This window comes from Melospiza melodia, chromosome 9, assembly GCF_035770615.1.
Source record: "Melospiza melodia melodia isolate bMelMel2 chromosome 9, bMelMel2.pri, whole genome shotgun sequence".
Classification (NCBI taxonomy): domain Eukaryota; kingdom Metazoa; phylum Chordata; class Aves; order Passeriformes; family Passerellidae; genus Melospiza; species Melospiza melodia.
This window is the reverse complement of record NC_086202.1, coordinates 10246849-10269365: the sequence shown is the minus strand read 5'-3', so window position 1 is coordinate 10269365 and position 22517 is coordinate 10246849. Positions and strand designations below refer to the sequence as shown.

The 22517-nt window shown below is 39.1% G+C and overlaps 1 protein-coding gene across 3 annotated transcripts in view; it reads left to right on the top strand.

The window, feature by feature from the left end:
• Positions 1-22517, top strand: part of ADD3 (adducin 3) — a 92020-nt gene that overhangs the window by 21162 nt on the left and 48341 nt on the right. For all 3 annotated transcript variants that reach the window (XM_063163228.1, XM_063163225.1, XM_063163227.1), the window contains exon 2: positions 11958-12003. The gene's annotated coding sequence lies outside the window, so the exon portion shown is untranslated. The remainder of the gene's footprint in view (positions 1-11957; positions 12004-22517) is intronic.

Genomic DNA, 22517 nt, shown 5'->3' with positions numbered 1-22517 from the left:
TATATATATATATATAAATCCCACTGAATACAGAAGGGTAATCTTAAGAAAGTGTGTTCTTGCCAAAGACAAGATCAAAGTTACTTGATGTTTCCACATTGTGTTTACAGCTAAAACCATTGTTCTGATTTGCATTCAGAATGATGCATGTGACAGGCCATTATCTGGATTATTCAGTGTGTATAATTAGGCATTTCATTTCTTTTCATTTCAGAGTATCTGTGCAGATTTTAAAAATTTGAAGTAAAAATTATCTCTGTGCTTTGATACAGCATTTGCATAATTAATTTGAGAGGTTGGTCAGAAGGATTTATTTTGAAGCTTTTGTGCCTAAAATAGGTTCCATTGATTTATGGACAGAGATGAGTATTGATGTGTGTTCTGCAGTGGAATAGCATAATGGAAATAATACCCCAGCCTGGGGCAATGTATTTGGGATTTCAGGGCTGGGTGTCACCTCTGGCCATCAGGCAAACAGTTTTAGAAGTAGCCTCTTGACACTGAGGTTTTGAGGCGCATTGATGTTTTCCTTCTGAAAAGGAAAGCTGTGCAAAAAGAATTGTCACTGCCCAAACTGACCCAGCAAACCAAGGAGAGTTCCCTCTCAGGTTGAAATTAGCTTCACTCAAACACCTGTGTTGAAGCTGCTTTAGAAACATTCTATTTTCAATTCGCCATCTAGTTTTCACTGAATGTAGAGGGGACCTGGATTTATACTGAAATGTGAGTTTAAGATAATTTAAAAAAACAAACAACAAACCCTGTGTATACTCAGAGAGAAATTGTGTTGTGAGAATGATGGATAACAAGAGTTGTTTTCCTTCTTGCAAACAGGTACACGTGTGCACCCTCTGTTGCTAAGCAGTGAGTTATGTGGCTGGTTGATAGGAGGAATGTTTCATTTCAGAGTGCACCACAAACCTCAGAACTTTTAAATTCTCCAAGGAATTCTGATTATTTTGGCCTGGAGGATCTCATCATCTGGAGTTCTCTGGTGTAGCTGCCCTTCTTGCCTGTCTGCATCCTGAGTGCAATCCCTGCACACGGGGTGCAGCCCCAGCTGGGAGAGCATCCAGAGCATCCCTGTGCCATCAGGTTGGAGGGATGCTCCCCAAAGCCCAGTGCTCATCACAGCAGGGAAACCTGCTTGGCATTCGTGGTGTGGAAACCTCTCTTGAAAATTAGCACCTTTTATTTGACCCACTTGGAGTTCTTGTACAGAAAAGTTTTCTGCCTCACTAGTTAAAGATTTGTTTTTCCTCTGAAAGAGGAACCACGAGATGTGGGCAGTCAGATTTTCTAAAAGTCACAGCAGAGCCTGTGCATGCCTGAAGGAGCAGACTATATTCAGTGCCAGCTGTATTATTTTTAGTGTCTCTTTCTGCACTGCAGTTGGGAGGAGTAGGCTGGCAGTGGCTGTGAGCTGCTGTGCATCCTGCTTACACCTCTGCGCTCTCCTCAAAGGGATGAGTGCCTCACCAGTGAGCCTGCCACTTAAATTGCTGGTTCAGGATGCCAAAGGTCCAATCCCTTAATCAGTTTGGAGTTTTGCTTCATGTGCCTTCTGCAGCTGATGCTGTGTTTGCTACAGAAGCAGCACAAACACAGAAATTTTGTCCCTTGGATTCTGCCCTGTTTCCTTAGAAACTAATTTCATACCATAGCTGCAGACTGAGCATCAAGTCACTTTTTGTTCTCTCTGTTAGAAAGATGTAAAACCAAATTGAGGCAGACTAAGTGCAAATATATTACTCCTCACTTCTTGGCAGATTCTTCTCTTCTTTGCAGCAAATATTCTCCTACTAATAATTTTTCAACTTGGATGCTCTAGAGAACAGGGCCCATTAGGCTGTGATTGCTATTCCTTTGATTAAAGCTGTGAGGAGTTGTCACTGCTGGAAGTAAAACTTATTTTTAGTAGTTTGCATAAAACGTTCAGCTTGTGTCTCAAGAAAAAGAAGTTCAGGGTTGCCTGAATGTTTACTGTCCATGTCTTCAAAAGGAAAAAATATTGCAAATTTGGGGGAAAATTTGAACAGTTTGAAATGGAGGGGGAGAAGTCCTTTTTAGTAGAGGTATTGCTCAAATGATAACAGATTTCCTGGGGTTTTGTTTCTGATAAGTAATTTGGCTGTGCTTCCCTACAGCAGAGATATGCTGCATCTTCACAGCACTTCAGCTACTTTCAATCACAAACTCTTTATTTGCTCTGCTGGTCTTTTGAGTTTTGGAGTTGAGGAGGGAAAAAACTGGGAAGGGACAATGTTGAATCATTCTAGAAACTGGCATCTTTAAAAGAAAGCAAGCAGAATGTGGTAATGTTTGGGTGAGTTATTTCAGTAGTTAGTTTTTCATGTGGGCATATTCATTACATTTTTAATGCATTGTTACTGCTCTGCTGTGTATTTCTCTAATGAACTTACTGTGGCTGTGGTGTGCAGCCTACCATACATCTGTAATTAAACTTCTACTCCTTGGTATTCCAGAAGAGCTGCTGAAGAGACAAGATACTCGACGTGATCATGAAAAGTCATTATGCCACTGAAGGGTCACTTTGTTGCACTAAATTCAGAGGTTCAGCTTGAAAATAAACAACAGTAGGTAGTTCTCTTTAAGCAAACACCCCTCTAGAAATGTGTTTTTCTTCCTAGTAAGTATTTTCTAATTTATGTTACATTGCCATTTTTCCCTTATACAGGTATTAAATTAGTTCATTAAGCTGAATTAATATTTGAAATTAGTCAGATGTTTGGGTCAGGCATCAAAAAGCATTGGAGCTCTTCGCTTCCTAGTTAAAAAGCTGAATGTCAAGCATCACTCATTGCTTTCATTAATTTTCTGTGTAACTAAGACACCAATCTGGCTTTCATTTAAACTTGATGCAGATTTCTGGTGCATGTCAACTGGAGCAGAGTAAATCTGCAAAATAGCTTTTAATGATAAGCTGTAGTTATAGACTACCTTTGATCAAAAGAGATAGTGTGCCCTGAAAAATAGGGTTATAAAATACTAAAAGGCAGACTTATACTGCAGCTCAGATAAAATAAAAAATAGGTGGGGTTTAAGGACATGTGGTTGAAAGTAAAACCAGTTTGAAGCAGTTTCTTGTCTTCTGCAGTTTGTGCTTTTTCTTCAAGTTTCCTCAGCACACTGGATCAGCAGTGTTGGGAGAGGGGTCACAGCACTGATAGTTTGATGAAAATGCAATTTTAAAAAGTTGCGTACTCCTCTGTCCTGTAGGAGCCAAGATGCAGCAGTCACTGCCAGAGGGAGGAATACCATTAAAATGGATACAAGTTCAAAAGTAAATGTTTGTCCATGTTCTTCTTAAAATTTCTCTCTGATCTTAGTTTGGCAATAGTTCATTTTATTTGCAAAGCTGTCACTTTTACTGTCTAAATAAACACTTTGGTACAATTGCTTCTATCCTAATCCATCATTCATGAACTTTCATGCTGTTTGTAAGGGCTTTTGTGAAGAGAGGGTGAAAACTGAGGGGAAAAATAGTAATTTCTATTTTTAATTTTTTTTAAAGGCAGCACTAGGAAATTATAAGCAAAGAAGTTGTATGACATCAGTAGAGCTCATGAGGGAAATTGAGTGAGATCCCCAGAGAGATCAGTAATTTTTTTTGAAAAAAATAAGAACTTAAAAGATAACTGCGGAGACAAGACAGAAAGATAGTAAGGAGATTTTCTTCGTTCATGAGCAAGTTTGACTTTCTTCTTAGTAATGTAAATACAGTCCAGATGGCTGGAAAGTACAAGATGCTCCCAGGGGTTAGGGTGGAGGTTGGCTGAATTAAGCTTTGCAGAAGTCAAAAGTGAACAAGTGAGATACAGAGTTTAAAAAAATAAAACTGTAGTTGGTTTTGATCCTTTCTCAGGTTTGGGGGCTGAATTGACTGTTTCATGAACATAATTAAGTAAAACAATATAAGAGGCAATGTTTCTCTTCATAATGTCATTATGAAGTAGGGCGAATACTGATGAAAAACTATTTTTCTTTCACCAGTGGAGTTGGTCAGTTTGTAAACAAATCATAACCTCAACTTCCAAATACAGCTTGTTCTAATAAATAAGGGGCTTGGTCTTTCAGAGAGGAGGAAAAGTGTTTCAAGACCTTCATGTACATTATTAGCTTTACAGCAATAATTTGTTGTCATGGATCCACCTATGGCTTTATCCATAAGTTAATGCTGGAAGAAAATAATATCATACATTTGAAGTTTATGTTGTGAAACATCTTCTGATCATTGTTGTCAAGCCAAGATTCCTTGTGGTGGTTTTGTCCTGCCTTGATGCAACTGGGCTAATTGCCCCACTAATCACCATGGGGAGTGTGGGGAAAATCCTCTCCAGCCCCCTCAAACTTCAGCTGCAGGTCTTCACTTTTATTTCCACCATTCTCTTCCCGTTTTCAGGCACAGTATGAGAGGAGGTTTGTCAGCCTCAGACAGACCTGCCTGGTGCCAGTAACCCTGCTGGGAATGCTCAGAAGTAATGTTGCTGCAGTAGAGTCAGAGTAACACTCCAGCTGCAGAGCTGAAAGACAAAACTCTATGTGAGTGCAGGTTAAGAGGTGCTGTGGGCTTGATGGCTTGCAAAATAAAACCAAAATAGCATTAAAGGAAAAGGTGAGAATAGAAAGGAATCAGTGTCTGCTCAGGTGGTTGAAGCATCAATTTAGCAAGAATCCCTTCTTAGTAAAAACATCTTTAATGGACATTTTTAGCATTGACATGACAAAGGCAGCTTGCAAAAAGAATTGCTGAGAAATTAAACATAGGGTAAGAATGTGCTAGGTCTTGCTTTTACTTCATGGGAGAAAACACATGGAAAGAGTCCATATGAATCTTGCCTTGCTGTGTACTCTTAGGCAGACCGCTACTGCTATACCAGTGTTTTAAGTGTGAATATTTAAGTGAGAAGGGAGTCTCAAAGTACCTGCACATACCTGAGCGAGTTGGGAAGTTGGTTTTGTTTCCTTGTGCGGGAATGGAACCCAAGGGAGCAGAAGTCTTGCTCCATGAAGTGCCCATTCCTTTCTTGAAGCTTTGAGGCTGTGTTGGGTCCCTTGGGCAGAGCAGGAGGTAGATGGTCTGTGTACAGCACCAAGAAGTTGCTTCCAGTTGAGCATTTGAGGTGGTGGCCAGCACAATGTGTCTGGGCAGCTCTCATGCCAGGAGTTCACAGGGCAGGGGAAGAGGAGGAGTGGGCTGGTGGTGCTGAAAACAGAATCAGAGGTAGCATGACAGAAGGGACTTGCAGTGGGTGCAGGGTAGGATTTCTTACAACCATTAGTAGTTGTGGTGTTCTGGAAGGGGTATGTATTGGTAGGAGTGGGATCCTGCAGACCACAAGGAAGGAATGATCGGAGCAGATGGTTTCTGGTGAGAAAGCAAAAGCAGCTTTGGAAATGACCATTATACATTTGTAGGTGGGGGCAGAGGACAGAAGTGAGACTGCAGTAAAAGCTAATGGGTTGAAGTTAACACTGAGAGATTGGTAGAAAAGGAGAGATTTTGTCTCAGGGAGAAGAAAGCAGGAAACCTGTGTTAACAAAAGGTGAGAAAGGAGTCATGCCAGGCCTTCACATTTTCTTTTCTTTTTATAAAGGAATGTAAGATAGTTTTTCGTTCAGGAGAGACTTAAAATATGAGAAGTCTGAATACAAGAATATATGTGGAGTGAGGCAAAAAGGAAGCAAATAGGGGGGAAAAAAAGGTTCAGGAGCATTAAATAGCAGCTGAAAAATGCTAGGTGTCTTTTTCTTCACAATTGCCCAAACCTTGGACATGGCTTGAAAATTATTTTACTTAAGTGGATTTGGTGTATTTTCGTTTTTTGTAAGGCAGGCTAAAGGAGCACTGTCTGCCTCCTCTAGACAGGCATTTTGGAGCTGCAGTTAGCACTTGTGTTTTGTCTGGCTTGACACAGCCATTACTGAAGGAGATGCAGTGTATTCCAGTATATTACCACACACCTTCTCTCATGCCAGTCTCAGCAGGGACCTCATTCATTTGAAGGGAGCAAGGGGCGCAGAAGTACATAATGCAGAAACTAGGTCCCTGAGGCCAGTTAGAAGGTCTATTGCAAAACTGTACCCAGCAGTCAGATAAGGCCATTCAGATGATTTCTGACAGTGTCATTTCCCATTGCTTAGGCTGTATTTACATGAAAACTTAGTAGTGCAGTACTTAAAATACCCCACCTGAAACTAATTTTATTCTTGCTGAGAAGCAGTCATTAAGACAGATACCAGACAGCAACTCTATTCTTTACAACACCAAACTGTTGAGCACTGGACCTTTGTTAGTGGGGTTTATCAGATGACAAAGGTAAAATTAAATAGTCAATATTAATATAAACAGTAACCCATAAGGTAAGTTATAGTAAGTTAGAATTAACCCATAAGGTAAGTTAGAAATAACACCTTTGTTTTCAAATATATTTATTTCAGCCAGAAGTCATAATTAAAGCTTTTCAGTTACTCTTCAATAGCTTTAATTTGTAATATTTTTCTAAAATCAGTCTCTGCTTCCTTATCAGCACCAAAGCTTCTAGTGATTGTAGTGCTAATTCAACTTGAGTATGAATGTTACATAAATTTTGCCTAGTAGTTTCTTGCCATTCTGAACATGCATCTTGGTGCAGTGACTGTAGGAAAAATTAGAAATGAACTGTGCATTTTAATGAAAACCAGCAAATAATTTCTTGCATCACTTGGTATTACTATGTTCTAATTATGGTGATCGTGGTGTGCTGTAAGTGCTGCCTTGCTTTACAGTCTGCAGAGTCTGGGTAGTACTCTAGCAACACCAGGGAGATTAAATTGAAAAGGTTTTGGTGCATATTTTTTTCTTAGGATGTTGACAGCAATAAAAATAAAAGATAGGTTTTGAGTTCTCTTCTAAATCTCAGCACACTTTGTTGTATCAGCTGAAGTGGGGTTTTGTTATCTAGTTAAGATTAAAAACTGGAAAAATAAGTTTTACTCTACTATTATAATTAAACCAAGCTGTTTCTTTGTATAATTTATGTTTAGAGTTTCAGAATGGTCCAAACAGGAGGGGAGGTTTCACATGTTTGTAGCATGTAGAAAAGATTAATTCTCCAAGACAGCAGTGTGCTGTGATGAATGGTCAGCTTTTGAGAGTTGAGTGGGCATCCCTTTGAAAGAAAACATCAAGAGATGCAGTAATTTAAATAAAGCCTAACTTGAAAATTTTAGCTACTGGTTTAGCAACTCCTGGTAAATGGTTTTGTATGTGAAAATATTATGGGATGTAGTGGCTATTTTATCATTGATGATCTATGGAAGTGCAGTATTGACATGTTTCATTTATGATGGTGACCTCTTCCTCTGTGGAGCCATTGGAACCAGTGTGTTGGCAAAGCCTCGTGGCCCTGTTTGGGACACTAGAGCCATATTCATTCTCCTTTTAGAAGAGCATGGAGGATTTTCCTGTGTTCCCTCTTGAAAGGGGAATTCCAAAATTTGAAATCCTGTAAGGGTGGTTTCCTTGACTACAAGAATAATAATCTCTCTGCCATGGATTGTAAACACTTCCACACTAGCAAAGTCTTTTTATGTCTCTATCTGAAGTTAAGACATTTGTCGGTCTTTTCTACCATCCAAAATTCTTGACTTGTTTGGCAAACTAACTCCATAAAGCTTTGTCTTTCACTGGCTTTGTTTGTTTTGGTTTTTCCTTTTGAAAACAATTTGGTCTCTTTGTAGCACATTCCAGTTTTGTTCTCCTTTCATGACTTGTTCCTCTTGCTTTCCCTCAGCCTGAATTGAGAGAATTAAGTGCATTTGTAGCTCTGATTAAAATCTTGCCTTAATTGAGTTGCAAATTTGCAATGACATATATTGGTCAGGGTGCTGATGTAGCACCTTTCCCATTCGTAGTGCCTTCCTGAATTCTGACAATAATGTATCTCCAGTTGCCTATGTTCATTTATCCTATATTTCTCCCTTCGCAGCATGAAGTTCAGCACAGAGTGTAAATTGTTTTCTCCATGATAGTGACTTGTTAATTATCTGTCAGGAAAATTAGGTCTCTTTGTAAGTCCTGTCTTGCCTTTCCCTTGAGGCACTTGCTCCCTCTGGTACTTGCTCTCCTTGTGCAGTTTCTGGTAGAATGTCAGTTCTGAGCACCATTTCTGTACAGGTACACAAACATTTCCAGCTTCCTTTGGAGGGATTCATTATGTCAGTTGACGTTGCTCAAATAATCCTAAATGAGGAAGGTAGTGAGGAAATCTATCCATTAGATTTATATGGGATGTCTTCTAAGGTACAAAGAGTAGCATTGCTTTTCCTTTCACTAACTCAGTTGAGTATCAGCCCACGTTTTTGTGCCTCATCTGCCTTTCTGTCAGGGAATGCTGTGGGAATGTGTCTTGTTACTGATATGCTGAATTAAGGTTGGGGATAGGGGTCTGTTTTGGGTTGGCAGGGATGCTAACAGTATTTGAGGGAAATTCAACAAATAATAGAAGATTGCAGTTTTGTTAATCAAAGGTGCAAAATAATTAGGCAGAAATTCTCTCTGGAGCCCCTAGGAAATATGTTTTTGTTAAATTTCTCAGGTGCTGATTTATAGTAAAGATGTCTTGTGGCCCTGGTATGACAGTTCTGTATTCTATTATATCATCTGTTTTGTATGCTGAGTGCTGAGAATGGAAAAGATGGAAACATGGTTAGATTGTCAGTTGTTTCCAATGAAGAATCTCTGTTTGGTGGAACTGTTTGCATTCCTGTGGTCAGCAGTATAAGGAAATACCATGTTATGAAAAATTCCCAATTGTTTCCTTAAGGGCTCTTAGAGTTGCACAATCTTTTGATGGTTTTGTTTGTGAGAAAAAAAAAAAAGAAAGAACTTAGTTGCTAGCTCTTCTTTTTGGAACTCAAAATTCTCTTAAATATTTACTAGAGTTTTGCTTTTATACTCAAGGTTTGGATTCAAACCAGAAGCGTATTTTCCTAATGCACACCGATCAGCCATTATAATATGAGTAGCTGAGGAAGATCATCATTTCATTCCAGGGCATGTTTCTTTGGGGTATCCCAACAGTTCCTGGACTATCCATCATTGTGATTACTCATAGTTTCTGGATGCAGCTCTAAAACATTAATTCTCTGAGAGACGCAGAGGTAGCTCTCAAGTAACCAAGTGGCTTTTGCACTTTAATTCTCAAGATAAATGGTATTTCTGACACAAAAATTCTTTTGTCCTTTTGTGGGCTGAAGCCCACATTTAGCTTTTAATTTGCACTTGCATTTTCAATATCCTGTTAGGATTTGTGTAGTATGTCTGATTTCTGACATATGCAGCTATTCAAATATATTGAAAATTTTTCCAAAGCTGTTCATGTTCAATATCTGTCTCACTGCTGTCATCTCTTAGTTAAAATCCATTTCTCCTCCCAATTTATTCATCCAAGAATGTATAGTGCTGTTTTCCCTGATCTGAGAGGTGACTCTGAGTTTGTTCTTTAATGTGTGACTGTTACTCCTTCCCAGATTTTCTTTTTCCCATTCTTGCTATGATCTGCGTCCTTTGTTATTGATTATATAATTTTATTTTGGGCACGGAGGCATTTAACTGATGAACAAGAGCTGAGAATGTGACCTAAACAATGGAAAGTGCAGTGAAGACATTTCCTGACCGGTGCCTGTGTCAAAGTTTCTTGCTTATACTCCAGGAGTGGGTAGAATGGGGGATGAAGGACCCTGATGGATTAAGCAGAGGGAATTAAGTCATGGCACTGAATGGCAGAGTAGTTTGATAATTGTCACATATTTTTGTTGTTGTTTTAATAATGAGAATTTTGAAGTGGGTAGGGATGAATAGCTTGTGAAAGTGCATTGAGTGGTAATAGGGAGAAGGGATGTGAAGTAGAAGAAAAAGATTGTTACAAAGAGCTTGTGACAAAGGACGGGAAGAAGTTTGCTCAATAGCATTTTACGTTTGCAGTGTCACAGTTTCTGGCTTTGTCCTACAGTACCCCATTCTGTTGAGAGCTGTGGGATCTCCAGCCTGTGCGGTGGCCAGAGGTGGGGACAGAGCTGGGCAAGCTGCCCATTGCTGTCCTGGGGCTGTGCTGGGCAGGAGCAGGGCCATGACATGCTCGGGAGACCGAAGTGGTGTCCAGCGCCTCAGATAGGGGCACCTCTGTGTTCTGCAAACCACTGCTACTAGACCTGAAGCTGGAAAATTGGAAAGACTGAAATTTTCCTGTCTGAGAGTGGTCTGTCAATGCCCTCTGGAAACAGTAGCTGCTAGCCTGGATGAGAGTCTCTTCTTGCTTGTGACGGCTGCGCTTAAAATAACACATCAGGAGCTTGCGTAAAAATAGAGTTCCCTTATCTCTAACAGTGTGAAGTAGATGAAAAATAAACTGCACTCATGCCAAGAATAAACAGTCACGTTAGAGTGTTTAAATTCCTGATGCTGTGGAGTACTCACGCTCTAGCATGGCATTTTGGTGCCAATGAATCTCTTCTACTTTCCCAGTCACTGCCATTGCTTTGTGTGCTCTGCCAGGGAGCAGTTGACAGGGCAGAAGAATGAGCAAATATGCCCAAGCCCCACAGAGAGCACCTAGGTAGAGAATTCTGTCCCCTAAATCTCCCCTACATCTGTATTCCTGTCAGGTCTAAAAGTAGATAAAATAGTCTTGTGGCTGTTTACCTGTATTACACCTGTAATACTCTGTATAAGTGCATTGTTCATTGCTAAATCCAAACTTTCTGAGCAAGGCATTGACTTTATATAAGTAAATAATTCAGAGAAAATAGACAATTTGAGCAATACCAAGATGCAACAACATGTTATTTTTACTTCTCTTGGAATTTTATTTTTTGCTTTAGAGTAGCTTGCAATTATAGTGTCTTCCAGTAATTTTGTATAATTCTACTTGCATTATTTTTGTGCACATTGGTTTTTTTGAAAGTCAGTTCTTTACTCCTGAAATTCATAGAGCACGTTGAATAATCCAGCTTTTAGTGCTGATGGGAAATGGGATAACCAGGCTGCTGAAGTGTTGAAACTGGTGAAGTATTTGTAGTGTGATATGCTGAGAAAACCTAAGCAGTAGTGCTTGAGGAGAGAATGGTTGAAAGAGTCTGTTGCAACCTGATGAATTCAAATAGGGTAACAAGTTGGTGAGAGGTACCAGCCTTGCCTCATGGTAGGCTGAGCCCAGTGTTTTCACAATGCATAAAATGTCTAATTTGCAATGTACAGATCTTAGAAAATGTAGCATATGTTTTGTATGCATGCATGAAAGGAAGGAGTCTGGCCCCTGTCCCCAGGAAATAACTTTTTTTTTCTTGATGGAATGGCTGAGGGAAAAAGGAAGGTGTTAGAAATAATTTGTCAGGTTTGACTTAAGATAACTTGTGCTCAAAGCCTGTGATGACAGAAGATGATAGAAGTAAACAATTGCTATTTTATTTACTCCTTTTACATTAATGTTAGAAGGTGAATGCAGGAGGAAAACCCCTTCCTGCTCGGGGGTGGGAAAGGGTCAGAGCAGGGCGGTTGTTCCTGTCGGAGCTCTGGGCACTGGTAGTGTTCAAAGGGAGGTGTTGTGTTCCTGTGCTCTGCTCCTGCCCCACCTCAGCCCTGCTCTGGGGTTCAGCTTCCTCAGGGCTGCCAGAGCAGTTGTGGATTGTGGCTGTTATGCTCTGCTTTAAAAATGCAGCAGGTAGTCTGGATTTTGTGCGTTGTAACCTGAGATTTCCAGCTAGGCACTCTTAAATGAGACTTCCCTTTGAGATTTTGTTGTATGAAAAATGCATTATGTGACAACAAACTAAAATTTAATTCAGTCAAAAATTCTGAAAAGGGGTTCAAGATGCTAAATATACAGTATACAGTATATTCCAGTTATGTTGAGAAGCCTACCACAAGTCAGTTATGTCTTTTTTCTGTTTTCCAGGTCAACTGTATTACTAGAGAGGAGGAGAGCTGTGGAAAAACTCAAGGTACCTAAAACATTTTACTGCCTGAATTCTTGCTGTGTTCTAGCGTAACAATATTAAGGGGGAAGAGGGAACTGAATCAGTGAACTGCCACTTTTAAAATGTTTTCATTAAAAACCACAGACAAAAACCCCCATCACAATAATCTCATTAATGTTGTGCAAAGTACTTTTGTGGGATGAAGTTTTACCTTAGCTTTGGTGTGTGTACAAGAGTCTGAACAAAGCTGCATAATACTTGCTGTAAATACATAATAGAACTGCACAGTCATAAGGGTATTGAGGTGTCCTGCAAGTTCCAGTCCCACTGAGGTGGATATTCCCTTTTTGTACAGTGGGATACAGGCACCAGCTGATGATAAATATCGTCAAAGATGAATGAGTATGGTGATTGCAGCTTTGACTTTCTTCAGGGCAATTAGCAGACTTAGCCAACAGCAGTTAACTGCTCCTAAAAATGTACAGCTAAATATGTACAGCTCTAAAGATGCAAAAGGAGTGGTATGAAGATGGCAGAACCCGACAGCAGCCTGGATTCTACAAGCTGAACTGGGGATTCTTTTATACATTTTTTAGACACTTCTGTTAATATCTTACAAGTGTATCTGTGGTATAGATAACATATATTGTGTTGTAGTCTTTATAATAATAGGCAGCAAACACTCTTGCAGTGGAATATTTTAGGGATTTGAGTGCCTAATCTCTTATCTGAAGTATTTTTTTGTCTAGCGCTCTTTTATCTAGCTCCCCAGGTCTTTATTAAAATAAGACAGGGTTATAACTTGCATTTTCATGTCTGTTATGTAACTAAAAGACTATATTAAAATAATCCTGTTGCTAGCACTTGGATAGGGTTCTTTTGAAAGACTTTTCTTAGTTGGAAAAAGTTTTTCTCCTTTCTTTGCTGTGAAGTATTATCTGTGAGATGTTACATGTACCTTGCAAATGGAACGCTATGAGGCAGAAGCAAGAAAGAAGTCAAAATATTATCACTTCATAAAAATGGAAAGACAATGGCTTTTGGTAATAAAAGCTGATTTTATACTTCTGTGCCCTTCAAACTGAGAGAAGCTGAGCTGAGAAACAGTGGAAGAGCTGAGCTTCTTCCACTAAGAGTGCACCAACTTGTTACTTGTGAGTAGTGATGTAGTGACCTCTGGTCCTTTCTGTCGTGTGGATGCTAAGTTTGTGTTGTTTGTAGCTGTGTTGGTTGCTTGTGCCACACATGCAAAAGCAGTTTGCTACAGATGAGAGTAGAGTTTATATGGAATTAATTTCTCAAATTTCTACTATAAATACAGCTTTCAGAGATGAGTTACATTGAGTCTTTGTGATTGATGGAAAAAATAATGGACATTTTCTTTTTGTTTGAAGAGTGTGAGAATTTAAAAGGGCAATGCAACTTATGGTCCTGGTAAAAACAAAATGTGTTCAGTTCTTGACCTGCTGGTGGTAGTTATGCTTACATTGCACATGCTACAAAAGTACTCATGTCTGTTATTTAGACAGAATTGAAAATGCAGGAGAGCAAAACCTGTCTGCTGTCCAAGAGCAAAAACAACAGTGTTGTTGTCACTGATGTGTTCATCAATAATACCCTTCATTTCAAGAAACTGGATAACGTCTTGGTCCTTTCACTTTTGCTTTAAGATGATTCAGATCATTGGTTCCACCTTGAAACTGAGGCCTTCTGTGATGCTTGGGGTATTTAAAATAGAAGATGTTTTCCTGGGATCTTGGGAGAGTGCTAGACATGGAGCCCCAGTGTGGCTGCATTCCCTGCAGTGTTGGACTGGCTTCTGCAGGCTCCTGGTAAGATGAGAAGCTGGCAAAAGGCATAAAAAGGAATTAATGTGTAGCTGGAAAAAAGATACAAGGGACTCTTAGACATTTTATCTGGCGTCTCCAGTGCTGAAGGAGAGGTTTCTATCTCTTTGCTCATTTTAGACAAGGGATTTTACTCTTGACATTTTTTTGCCCCACACTGTGCAGAACCTGTCAAATCCTTTTCCTGACACTTTCTCCCCCATCAGTCCCTCAAAAAGACTTCAAAAGAGATTTTTCCCAATTGCAAAAGGAACCAGGCATGGCCTTTCTAACTCACCCTGCATTTGAAGCATTGATAAGTAACATGTGGCTGGCTCCAAACTGCTGACTTTCCCAGCCATTTAAAAAAACACAGAGTATGGTTTTAAAAGAAACTACAGGATTGTTCTCCCTTCTTTGCAATTGCCTTTGTGTAATGTGCCCCAAGAGGTTTGATTCTTTTCTGTCTGAAGCAGTGAGAATTCACTACTGTCTTTCTGATTAACACATATTGAAAAGAAATGTCAAATTTTAAAAACTTTTCCATATGGGATGTGTTTCTTTATTCATAATCTGTGTCACGCTCTTTAAGTTGTAACTTTCTTTTATTTAATGCCTTTGGATCATCACTATTTGGAGGTGCCCTAGCAGAAAGAAAAATATTATTTTTAGAACTTGATATTGAGTAAGAGGAGCCTGGAATAAAAATCTACTGTCTTGCATAATTGTTTAAAGCTGCTATGGAGTTTGGCAAAGGTAGAGACTGACAGTTCTTTTCCATAAAATGTGGTTGGGGGCTTCATGTTTAAAGACAGGGTATGCCTGAGGACAGCCCTGATCCTTTTAATAAGAGTTAAGCTCGTTTGAAAGGCGAGGCTGGAGATGAAGAAGAATGTAACCTGGGGAGTTTTGAGCTTATTCAATAACTCCAGTCTGATGCATCTCATTATAATGATGGGAGAATGTGGTAAAACAATGGCCTTTTTATTTCCTGCTCTAAGGAACAATCTAAATGTAAACTGTACAAAAATACAGTAAGATGCAAGACTAAAGGGAATCTGTCTTCCAGTCTATCACCTGAATTGATTTTTCTTTTAAAAATAATAATAAAACCCCAAGCCCTTCCTGAAATACAGACAGTGTAGCTCTATTACCCATAACCATTTCACTTGGTCAAATAAGACTCAACATTGTCTCTTACCTGTTGGGAAAGCTGCACTCTCTCCATGGTTTGTGTGAGGAGAGCTCAGATCCTGAACTATTGAAACATTCAAAGGGTTTGTTGGGGCTGTTTTTGAAAACATCTCACAGAACTCTTAAGATTCAGCAAGTGGTAAAGTTGATATTTCTTTTTTAAGGTCTCTCTCTCTCTCTTGGATATGAAGCATATTTCCAAGCTGCAGGTGGCATTACTCATTTAGACTGTTTTAAAATCCCCTTGCACATAGGACTGAGGAAGAGGTCAAGGTAGGGCAGAGCAGGACAGTTGCCAAAGTATTTTTGCATGTTACCAGCGGGGAGTTGACTAAACCTTTTGTCTGTGCCCTGCTGAAGTGTCAGCCTTTAGTGTCCCATTCCTGCCACCTGCACACACCCTGTGTTCCAGCTCTGCTGAAGGTCATGTTCCTAACTAGGCTGCTGTGGTGTTGATGGTTTTGAGCCCCTGGGCTTTCTAATCCTTGAGACGTTAGATGTGTCTGTGGGACTATTTTAAGCATGCTCTTGAGTGCTTTCCTCCCACCCTGCCCAGCATCTTTCAACATTCCCTCTCCATTCTCCAAACAGCCCTCACCCTTCCAGCCCATCAGGGGGGAATTGGGATGAACATTGGCTCAAAATCCCTTCAGGCATGATGCTTCCTAGGGTCAAGCAAGGGAAAGTGTTTAATAAGTGTTTACTCCTGAATGTATTCATGCAGATATGGAAAGATTGTGTTCTCCATCTTTTGTCTCAGCTACCAGCCCTGATGGAACCATATTTAGTCATCCCAAAAGCCTGGGGTCCTCTGGTTAAATGTAAATTTATTGGCCCCTCTGAGCCCCATTGTCAGTGAACTTCCTGATTTTGGTCAGTTTTTTAATTGGTGCTGTTTAAGTTGCCCAGATGTGGCTCTTCAAATGTCAGTGACTGTAGATAATCCTGTCTGCATGAATGATGAAACAGAATATGTGACACAAGTATATTTCTGCCTTAAATGCCTGTTTCCAGTAAAAAGAAGTTGTCTTGCAGTCTGATAACAAAGACAAAATTAAACACAAATTTGGGCTTATGCACATTTCATACAATTATGTAATCTGATGCTTTTTTTCTCTAAAGAATCAATTTAAAGCTTTTTTTATTCTTAGTGTGAGAAGTTTCAATGCATAGAAGTCTGAGTCTTTGCTTTTATCTCATTAAATATTTGTGGTTGCAGACAGTAATATTTGTTCATGCTGTTTCTGCAATCTGTGTTTTTCTTGTTCAGATTGAAAGGTAACCACATTAATTGTGAAGAGGATTTGCATTTAAAGTCCTGCATTGGTTGGACTTTTCTTTCCTGTTGAGATGAAGAAACTCTCTGGAACTCAGTTCCTGTTTACTTGGCTGTCTCAACCTTGTCCTGTATGGATGTGACAATGGTGTTTTATCTCCTCCACTTCTCCAGCTGTCCCTGCTGCTGGTAGTGCTCATGCTGAACTGAGCTGTTCACTGTGACCAGTTCACCAAAGCACTGGAGCTCTGCCCAGATAACTCATAACAAATGAAATAAAATGTGGGATATATATTGTGCAAGTTAAAGTAATCAAAGAGAATTAAAAAAAAATAAAAGGAGATCATGTTCAACATTTCTGTAGTTGTTGCCTTTCTCCTGAAAAAACACTTGCTTTGTGTGTAACTCCTGTTGCTTTTAGTACATATGTGAAAGAGCTATGGGGTTGTTGGTTGTGTTTTTAATCGTTATTTTAAAAGCACGATAATTTTCAGCATAGATTGTTGTTACAAAACAGAACCTGGTTTTCTGTAAGCTCAGCACCAAGTGATGATTGTCTTTGTCTCAAAAGAGCCAAACCTAAAGTTTCTCTGGCATAAGCAGACTAAATTTGAGCACTTGTACTGCTTCTCTCACTGTGGTGGAAAGCTGGCGTAGCTTAGAAGTTGAGGATGAGGAAGATTAATAAGTAAAACAGGAAGACATCACCCTAGGATACTTCCAGAATTGCTGCTTCTTGGATGATCTGAAGCAGTAAGGAAGGCTTATCCAAATTCCTGCAGCCTTTTAAATGCGAATTGGGTGCTTGAAGCAAAGATCCCATTTCCTCCTCGGGCATGCTGCTAATCCCTGAGTTTGTGCAGAATTTCTGTAGCTGTTACTTCTGCTGAGGATTTAGGAAAAAGACATTCAGGCTTTCCAAGACAGCACAGCTTTCGAAGGCTTTATTTCACTTTTGTTAAAATCCTGAATTGTTGGTGCTGCTTTTTTTTTTTTCCCCTTTTGTCTTTTGCTTTTTGTTCCCCTTGAGTGCCTGGAACATGTTGAAGAGTGTTGGATTGCTCTTTGCCATTTTCCCTTTCCGAGGTCCCTTTCATGGAAACAGTTTGCTGGCAGCAGATAAGTGTCTGTATCTCATTCCCAGTCAAATTCCTCAGTCCATGTGATAAAGAGTTCCATGGGAGGCAGGAGGAGGAAGGACAGCATTCATGTGAAGTCTGATTTCAGAAGGGGCAGAGGAGCTTGCTGGGCACCTCCAGAAGGAATTGTAGGGAGTTGCTGGGCATGGGAGAGAGGCACTGGAGCTCTGGCGTTCACCACACACAAACATTTCCAGCTGACACAAGAAGGCTGTTAAAAGTTAGTGATACAGATTGTTTTATCACATCCTGTTAATTATAAATTAATGAAGAACAGCTCTGCAAAGAGGAGCTGATGTAACTCTTCAGTTGCTTGTGACATGGTGATCAGATTTTCAGCTCTTTCTCTATGATGATGGAATTAAAGCTGGAAATGATATTCAAAGTTGCAGACTGGTATATTTTAAGTGATCAGGCTTATAACTGCAGGAGAACAGATCTACCTTAAAATTAAATATTGTTTCCAAAAGATAAACTCATTCTATTTTGCTAGCATTATAGCTATTCATGAAATGCCTTTAATTGTGTCTCTCTATATCTACCACATTGTACGTAATTTTTTTTAATTGCTCCTTGGCGTAAGAATAAATCTGTTCCTGATGACTTAAAACTGCTGAATCTTTGTAAAGCTTGAAAAATCCAAATATGGCTAGATGGGTATTAGCTCACCATTGTGTGTTTACTGTGGAGATTGTTGGATTTTATCAGGTCTGGCTTTATTAATCAGCTGTGTAGAGTGAATGAGGAATATGTGTTTTAAAACTGGATTTTTTTTTCTGAAGTAGTTATAAACCTTGAAACTCTCCCACTCATTACCAATTTAACTTCAGCAGCAGCCTGTGGGTTTGTGATTTTTCCCCCCTTCACTTATTGAGCTGTATTCAGAGATTATAACATCCTTAGCAAATGTTGATATTTAGAAAGTCGGTTTTTTGTTTCCCCTCTGCTGAAGCTGGATTTGTAAAACTTCTTGACAGTTCAGTTGCAGTAACATGAAGTTTTTCTCTGTCTGCTAATGACCAATGACTCTTCATGGATAAGAGTCTGTTAAATGTGGAAGTAAGTTTAAGGCTTGGTTTTGTTGTGTGTCAGGTTAAAACAAATTCAGTCAAGTTCTTTGCAGCTGATGCTCCCTTAATTCTGCTGCTCCTGCAGAGCTTAGGCTGCTAACTGAGACTTGCCAACACTCAAGTCTCTGCTGGTTATCAGGGTGGAGTGCTAGGAGCTGTGATTTGTGGTGTGTTGTCTTAGGCTGAGGGGAGTCTTGGTTGAAGGAGAATGGGGTAAAAAAAATCGCTAACAAACCATGAAAGTCTGATTCTTTTATGCTTCAGATTCAGGAACAGTTATTGCCCAGTGTCTACACCTTAACATAGAAATAAGGAGGGTTTCATGTCAAGAAGTTCAGTTTGAAGCTTATCTATACCATTAATTGGAGTAACCTATAATTATCTTAATTCTAAATTCAATTTTATCACGTTTTTTGGACTAACAGTAGTGCAGCTACACAAATTGGTGAGTGAGTTGCTGAATGAAATGTGTTTATTCTCCATGGAAATGGAGCATTTACACTTCACATAGGCTGTTACTTTAGATTGAGTTAATTCTTCTAATAAACTGAAGCAGTCAGTCCCTCAAATATTGCAATTAAACAATGATAAAACAAATTCATCTGCGTTCTGTTTGCAGTGTTTGTGTATGTGTTCTTAAAAAAAATTTTTGAAAAATTGTAACACACAATACAAATAGGGTTACACTACATTGAACATCGCCTTAATGTTTGGGGCAGCAACCTGCTACCATGAAGGTATGGAAGGAAGCAATTTTGTGTTTCCAAAGCCTGTGGGTACAAGTCTGAAGCTTGTTGAAGGCAATGACTTCAGAAAGCACCAGTGTTGCTCTCAGTACGTTTGTGTCTGGGATAGCAGAGCTGTTCTTCCCTGACTCCCAGGAATGTGTTTGTCTGATTCAAGTTCAGGGGTCTGAGCAGTGCAATTTCCCTGCCAGCCTCCTGCCTTTGCTAGTCATAAAAATGAACATGCTTGTTATAAGGAGGTTAAAGTCTGCAGGTAGTAAAGTGGCTTTTAAAAGAATGAATGAGAAATTGGATAAAATATATACCCATCTACTGAAGACTTCAAACTTTTTGTTGTTGCTACTTTTTATTTTTAAGAGGCAAGGAGGGGTTTATAGCAGGGTTTAGGAATCTCTTAGCAACAAGGAACCATCTTTCAAAAGTTGAAAGATGGTTCCTTGCTGAAGAAAATAGAAGGGGGAAAAAGACTCTCTCACAAATTAAATTTTAAAGTATAATAAGTCTGGCCAAAAGATATTCTGAGAAACAATTTGCTAAAGATACCAGAGCCAGCAATAAATCCTTTAAATTGAATCATTTCAAGTACATCAGGAATGAACATCCTGCCAGACAGACTGGAGAGCTGATAGATGACTGAAGTATAGAAGAAATACATGGTGAACATAGGGCACAGTAAAAAAGCTAAATGGTTTTTATCCAAGATTTTTTCCTGAGAGATTTTAGGGCAGAAACTTCACTTTACAGGTCATATTTTGAGAATTGGTCTCAAATTGAAATGTTTGTTTAAAAGATTTTTAGAACATAGAAAAAAAAATGTGTCAAATTGCCAGGAGTAGATACCATTTACCCAAGAGAGCTTACAGTAACCACCAGTGACAACACTGATCTGGCAACTGTGATCTGTTGCTTAAAATGGCTGTGAGATCAGAGCAGGAAGATAGACAAACACAATTTCAATGTATTAAAAGCATTCCAGGAATAGCCAGGGTACCACAGACCTGCAGGTCTGTACAGGCAAGTTGGTGTGTTTCATTAGGAACAAAGACCACAAAATTGGTAAACACATGGGCAAATGCGTGGGCAAGAACTTATCTCAGGTTTTGAGGGAAGTGCTCATGTGCATTTCAGACAGATGGCCTTTAACCTTAGGGTGGGACATGCAGTTATTTAGGTCTTGTTTTCCTCCTCTTCAGCTTGCAGAGTTGAAGTTGCTGTTGGTGTGAAATGCAAAAAAACCCCAATCATTTGCTCTGTAATTGTATAACTTTTTGAAAAATGTACTTGCTTAACAGCCAGGAACAGAATACTATACCACAATGCAACTTTGTGATAAATTAGATGGACCTCAATAAATAACTGGATTATATGAAACAGTGGACTGAAATTAACTGTATTGCCTCAAGAACACTTAATGACACATATGTAATAAAAATCTTTGACTGCTGATGTACGTTAATTTAGATGTGAATGTTTGTTTAATATTGGTCAGGTTCTGACCACAAGATGTAGGTGAAGCTTACTTTGTGGTATGTGTGGCATTGTCTGTAGGCAGACTCCTATGAAATCTGCCAAGTCTGAATTTTCTCCTGTCTTTGTATGTGATTGGTGCACATCACACTGAATGTTTCTGACTCTTTCTTACAATACTGATAACACACATTTCTTGGTAAGAAGATAAAAAATAAATAAGGTAAAGTGTCATATTGGCATCATACCAGACTTTAGGAAAAAAATATTTTTTGGACTAAAAGCAGCTTCAAGCTTTTTCACGGCTAGAGCTCTTTAAGGTACTTAAAGATGGTGAAATAGCTTTAAAGTGAAACAGATTTACTAGAGCAGCCCTCTTCAGCATCTGTCAGCTTCATACCAGGTTTGTACCAAAGAATTACAAAATGACCGAAGGTTACCAGAAAGATAAAGTTACTTCCATGGAAATATTTTCTTTCACCAAATCTCTCCTTTAGGCTTTGGGAGTATACACTGTAGATAAAATTATGCTATTCTCTTTGAAGCATAAAACATGAAGTTTGCACCATTGCTATTTTGCACATTGTGTCATATGGAAGAAAGCATATGTTTGTAGGTGGGTACTGATAAGCTTCTATGATTTAGAAAAGTATTCAAAAATCCTCTCATCTTCACCATAACTTAGTGTTGCATGTTTGTCATGCATCATGCCGATTCAGCCCTGGCTCATCTAACTGTCATGTAAGGAGGAGAGCATAAATCAGCTTTTACAAAATACATTTCAGTGCAGTGCATTCAATACATTTCACTGCAATAAACTTTTTATTGCCATGAATGCAGCAAGGTGCTTGTAGAGGGCTGATGGATGTGAGGGGTTTGTTGTTGCCTTTGCTCCACTTTCAGCATGAACCATTAAAGGATTTCTACTACAAAGGAGTGCTTTGTTTATTTACATGTCACGCTAACACTGAGATGTAGCAACTGTATTATCACACTGATGTCAAGAAGTGTGAGTTGTGCAGTGCAATTGCTAACTTTTTGGCTCATTTTTCTTTCTTTGAGATGCACATTAGCTTCAAGCACTTACGGAGAATGAGAGATAAAGCTTTGTTATTACTTTAAAAATCATTTATGGAACTTGTTAAATACTATTTCCTATTAAGCTTGCTTGCTTTTTAGTAGTCTTCACAGGTGAACATTTTTGTAATCCATAATTTTTTTTTAATTATTTTTCCAAAAATTTTGTTTTGATTGCAAACCAAATAAAATGTATCTGCTAGCTTTCCTCTGTTCCTCTTTCCTTCACTTTTACTTCTGTTCTATTCCCTACATGTTGAAATTTTATTCCTTCTTATTTTTTGAGGAATTGGTAATATATTTTTACTTAATGATTGCTATATTGGCAGCTCTTGCACTTGGTATTCTGAAACCTTGTTTGTGCCTGGTCACAGTTTCTCACAGCATATTTTAGTCTACACTCACACTGTTGCCAGATCTTGGGATGTGATTGGCACTGAGTTTCTCATTTTATGCTGTGTTGTATCTCACTGCTGAGAATTAGTCTGTAATATGTGGTATTGACTTGGGCAATTTAAAAAAAGACCTCTGGTCGTGAGGTGAATAGAAAAGCATATTACCCGTTGTGCACGTGAATTGCAAGAATTTAATGAATTGGTTTTATATCTGCCGCTTGGATTTTTTCCCCCTGGGCTAATAAAATAGTTAGGTGATCTCTTACATTACTGATAACACACATTCATTCTGCCTTGCCTGTAGCTTGTCAGTGTTTCAGAGCAGCACGTGCCTTGCGTAACTCGAGA